Genomic DNA, 5897 nt, shown 5'->3' with positions numbered 1-5897 from the left:
AACTACTACACACGAAAACAAAATAAAATTTCAAATCAAACCACCTAAAGTCTCTAAATAACCAAACAAATTTGAATCATACGCCTAAATAATCTAGGGCGTCAAACCAAGCACAAACAGTAGCCTTCCAGACCGAAAGCGCTAGTTGGTGATGAAGCCCAACATCGCTGGATTCAGTACAGAAGTGGCGGGTGGAACAGTTACCCCGGCAACCTGCTTAATGAATAGGCTGGACCAAGTTCCTCCACTTTAACCGTCTCGAGTGAAGTGAACCCCCCAGAAAATCCAAGTGAGTCTAGCCGACGTCTGCTCCAGGTACAGTGGGATCTTCCCTCCACTGTCACCTCGGTAGAATCCTAAAGATAATGGCCACTAAGGTTACCAACCGCAACAAATGTACCTGGGGGAACAGTCTAAACTCCGACAGCACGCAAGGGCAGAGTATCAAGCTCAATCCCCTTGCCGGCTCCTTGACAATAATCCAAGGTTTACCGACAAGTGACCCCTGGCTCCTCGAAAATGGTTAATCCGAGGTTTACCGTTTGTAATACGTGCATGTCTGGCGTCGTTCCCAACGAGGGGGGATTGATCCCCTCACTGGTTCGGACACGAGCTCGTGCTTCTCCTTTAAGAGGAGCTTTCCCAGAGTACAAATGAGACAATTGGATTTATTCTATCACAAGATAAGCTACTTGTTTGGTTTTGTTGTCTTGGAGAGTTAATTACTCACCTACTCCAAGACACTAGCCTGATCTAAATTGGTGTTTCAGAGCCCTAGTAAATAAAAGTTACTACGTCGATTTTACTTTAAGCGTTAATTTTATGGTTTTTCTTAAAGACAAAAGGTAGCGGAAGTGAAACCAATGTTGTGTAGACTAGACTCAAACCACTACAAAGATGCACCTAAGATGATTTACGCTACTTTCCTTTTTCAATGAAATTCTTAACTAAGAGAGTTGAGAGATGCAAATTTTATAGAAAAGAACTTTCTTAGTAAAGACAATCAAAGAAACAATTCTCTTTATCTTTTCAAGCATACAAACATGACCACTTCTTACGTGCACGAAAAACTCTTTTTCTTTCAAAACTTTTCAAAGCTACTTGAAACAAAACTTTTCAAAGGAGATGTTTTTGTATTTTGTCTTTTTAATAAAGCATATAAACCTATCTTAACGAAAATCAATCTCAAAAGTTATAAAATCTATGAAAACTTGACTCATAAGCAAATCAAAAAAGGAAATTACTCTAAGCAAACCTAACAAGGCAAAAGCTCACAAAGATGATTCTAGGTTGTTTTACTTGACCAAAATCAAATCAAGGACCAGCTAATGCAGAATCAAAAGACTAGTCAAAACAAAACTCAAACCTTTTTGTTCTTTTTGTAAAATGGAATTCAAGACTTAATCAACAAGCACTTCGAAATTTGCCCAAAGAAACAACTCAATGGTAAGTTGCTCTCACAGGTAGACTTTATGACAGGTCTGACTTCTAAGAATGCTGACAAAACCAGAGAGATCTAAGGCTTGACAACTTCTACCGCCAAAGTCACTACAAGACTTACTCAAAAATCAAACCCTAGGGCTTAAACTTCTATGAAATCCACTAAAACACTCAATGCTATCGAAACAAGTTTAGGTGAAGATCTTTGACAAGAGACTAATGAATCTGGGCAGTAAAAACAGAGAAAAAGCAAAATCTAAGAGAAAAAATGCAAAAAATGGAATTTTCTCAAATTTTAGCAGGGGACGCAGGCGACCCGTTAAGACAGGTGCGGACCCGCTCTGTGCACACAGCAACAGTGCATCCAGGGACGCACTGTGCAATACTCAGAGGGTGTGTCCTACTGGAAAATTCAAGAAAAACCACAATGAATCTAACCCTAAGCTAACCCACCCAAAGACAAAGTCACAGAGCCAAAAACCAGAAAAATAAACCAATTTTCTCAGAGCAAAGTTCATATAAAGGAAAATACTTTCTCATCAATGGAGTCCCCAGTGGAGTCGCCAATTTGTCAGGCGAAAAGAGTCGATTGTGCGGACACAACCAACCTCCCTAGGAGCCTAAGACTCTCTAGTGACAAACAAGACAAACAAGAGCAATCCTTCTCTAAACATGCATTTACTATATGGGAAATCAAGTGTTTATATCCTACCTGTAGTCCAACGCTGTTGTAGCAGTCTAGCTCCTCTGATCCGGATGAGATCCTCCTTCACTTTGAAACCTGCATACACTAACAATCAAACGATTAAATAGCACTTGATAATCTCATATAATAAAACATATTTAACACATAGACCAAGGAGTACATGAAACAACTCATAAATAACAAGTTATTGAGAAGAATGGACTCATTTGCATTAATAGGTAACAAAAGGAACAAATACAACCTGAGCCTTGGTGTTGTGCAAGTCCCTCCCAGGGTCCATAAAGAGTTCTCCTTTACTTTGACAAAGCTCACCCACTTCCAAATAGAACAAGCAAAGATGACAATCTCTCCTCACAAGCTTCTAAATGGGAGTCCTAATTCCTGCAGCATTTACCCTTAGAAATGTATAGCTTTCAACCTCTCTCCTCCTAGCCCAATGCCTGTATTTATAGTGCTCAAGAGGAAGTTAATCAGGTCCACCATTAATGGGATAATCCCCTCTTTGGATGGGATAGCTCCCTTATTCATGGGATAAGTTCCTCTTTGGTAGGAGTGCATGAACCATCTGGAGGCGCTCAATACACGTCGAACAACCTTCTAGAATGCTCTAGAAATGACCACAAGTGACTTTTTAAAGATGAAACTTGTGCATTTTTACCTTTACAGGGGGATGCACCTGCCCCTTTACATACAGAGCGTCCAAAGACGCAGCTTTTGTGAACATTGGGTGCGTACCCGCAGGTAAGGTTGAGAGAACCTGCATCCCCAGAGATAAATACATTTAGAAAGACTTTCTCTCTTTTTTGGAGTTTGACATGGAGAACAGAGGCATAAGACTTTCCTAAGAGGGTAGCATGACTGTTGATAGAGCCATACTAACTGTAAATAGTCATGGTGACATTTTTTAGTGTAACAATACCTGATCAGTACAACCTTGTATTGTTGATGCTGGGTTTGCTCCATTCTCGTTGAGTTTTCTTTGCTCTACAAAATAAATCATTTACCCATCTGTCGTGGCCATTTTCAGTTCAAAGATTTTATCAGAGCCTTCCACTGTTGTTTGGAGGGCATTTCATGTTCTCAGGGTGGAATTTGACATGTCTTTTATCTGCCAGGTTGGCATTAACTAACCCTTTACCCACATTTTTTTATCTACAAAAAGCCTTTTTAAATTTATGCATTTCAGGCTCTAAATTGATCATGGTAGAACAATTTAGCAGTTAATTCTTCTCAGCCTTTACAGTCTACAGTGGTAGGTTTTATGGTTTTATTTTATGAAAAACATCCAATGCATTTTATCTTTAAATACTTGAAATCTTGTGTTGCTTATATCGCTTAAGTGTTTGGAGTAAGTCTGTTCTTTGTCTTATTTGATTTACATTTCCTGTGCTAAAACGTCTTGCAGATTCCTTCATTTCGTTGTCTAGAACGGTGTAGAAATGGCCGAGGGTGTAATGGCCGATATTTTTATAGTACAGTAGACCGCGGGTCGAGTACTGTGCTGTATGTGCGGTATTTCCATGCCACCCAATGTAGCAAACATGTGTGTTAATTGTATACAAACCCAGGTGGATATCACAGAAGGTCTACAAAAACACGTAACAATCCTTCATTACCCTGAATGTAATTCGTATTTACAACCCCCCAAAACATGGATAAAAGCCCAATTAGAATCCAAGGAACTATTAACATTTTGCATTAAGAGGCTCAAGAATTTGAAGAGGGTTAGGCTTGTACATGCTGAATTCATATGGACCGAACCCCATTCTAAGAGAATCAAGGTCAAGTTGCGAATATACAAGGAAGTTCTCAATGGGGCTATATTGGAACATGCTTACGTTGTTGAATATGTTCAGCAAGATCATATGTGTGAACATTGTACAAGGGTTCAGTCCAACCCAGATCAGTACGCGGCTGTTGTGCAAGTCAGGTAGCATGTTAGCCATAGGAGAATGTTCTTCTATCTGGAATAGTTGATTCTCAAGCATGGTGCAGCTGCTCAGGTAGTCAATGTTAAACAAGTGCACGAGGGTGTTGATTTTTTCTTTGCTAATAGAAGTCATGCAGTTAGGTTTGTGAGATTTTTAGGCAATTTGGTGCCTATTTTGAATCGCAATGACAAACAGCTTATGTATCAGGATTCAAAGAGCAATACATACAATTATAAGTACACATTCTCTATTCATATCTGCCCTATTTGAAAGGAGGATTTTATTTGCCTCCCTCCAAAGGTTGCGGTAAACTTGGGTAACTTAGGTCCCCTTGTTCTGTGCACAAAAGTGAGTACCCATATTATGTTGCTTGACCCATTTACTTCAATTCATGCTTTTATGGACGCGAATCAGTATTGGAGGGTTCCTTTTAAGCCTCTCCTTTCAAATTGGCAGTTGGCTAAATATATTATATTGGATATTGAAGTTGAGATGGGTTTGACTACTATGGATGGTATCAAGTATTCATTGGCAGAGGCAAAGGTAGCCCGTGTTTCAAACTTTGGAAAGAATGACATTATTTTTACAGTTAAAACTCATCTGGGCCATCTTTTGAGTCCTGGTGACTATGCTCTTGGTTTTGATTTCTATGGTGCAAATACTAATGATGTGGATTTAGATAAATACAAAGGACTTAATCTTCCAGATGTGAGTTTGGTGAAGAAAAGTTATGAAGAGAAGCACCAGAAGAAGCGGGGCAAGCCTAGACCTTGGAAGCTTAAGACATTGCCCATGGAGGTTGAACCATCTTCCAGAGGCAGAATGGAGGATGTGAAGGAATGGGAGGACTATGAAAAGTTTTTGGATGAACTGGAGGAAGACCAAGAAATGTGATCCAAGATTGCATTGTACAGAAATGAAAATTATCAGTGAGCGGATACAGTGTCTATGACAGATGGTGAAGATGTTCCTTCTGTACCTTTAGATGAGCTTCTTGGTGATCTTACACTCAAGGATGATGAGAGCGAAGATGAAGAAATGCAAGGCTAATTGTTAAAACACATTTCAGAAAATCACAGTACATTTATTACTCACTGTGAAAACCTTCATGCTCAAAATCAATGTGGTATCACAGCTACACAATGGTAGACATATCATTTCCAACAAAAATCTTCTGCAGTCAATTGTCATGATGTGCAGACCTTTTGTTAGCCTATCAGTGGCATTTACTGGAGCTCGCATATTGAAGATTGGTGCAGCACCATCAATAATGATATGTTTGAGCTGTACGTTTGAGTTAAGAAGAATTGCATGGCTTAATTTATTGCAAACACTAACATTGCTTTTCCATTAAATTATTGCAGTTGTTTGTATTTTTATTGCCATTATGATGCTTGGAAATCGTACTGTCATTTTGTAAGTTCCACAGATGAATAGATTAATAGTATAATGTATGGATGTTGTATGCATTTGCCACATAAACACTACAACATATGAAATGATGTTTTAAGAATGCTGAGGTGACATTGCGTTTTTTATGTGCTGGATAAATTGTGTTTACTACAACTATTTTGCATCTGTTGGATACTTGTGTGGTTTTCCAATTGGTGTGGCTGCTGATTCTGTGGTTGCTCATTGCAAAATTTTGAAGAAAATGCCTTCCAGGAGTAGAATTTTATGATGTCACACAAAGCATTTCTTCGGATTTGAGGTTCCTTACCACTGCTATTGAATCTACGACTTCTGCTAAATTTGCTGCATTTTATGAAAAGTTAAAATAACTAGGGAACCATTTTTGCTTTAGAATATGAAACGTTGAA

The 5897-nt window shown here is 38.9% G+C and overlaps 1 pseudogene; it reads left to right on the top strand.

Annotated features, from left to right (window-relative positions):
• Positions 1-3585: 3585 nt before the first annotated feature.
• On the top strand, positions 3586-5127 carry LOC149210453 (uncharacterized; annotated as a pseudogene).
• Positions 5128-5897: the final 770 nt, after the last annotated feature.

The sequence above is a fragment of the Pinus tabuliformis genome, chromosome 1_2, assembly GCF_031772625.1.
Source record: "Pinus tabuliformis cultivar Carrire ecotype Pingquan chromosome 1_2, CPIR1, whole genome shotgun sequence".
In the NCBI taxonomy this organism is placed as follows: Eukaryota; Viridiplantae; Streptophyta; class Pinopsida; order Pinales; family Pinaceae; genus Pinus; species Pinus tabuliformis.
The sequence above is the reverse complement of the archived record's forward strand: the minus strand, read 5'-3'. Positions and strand labels throughout refer to the sequence as shown.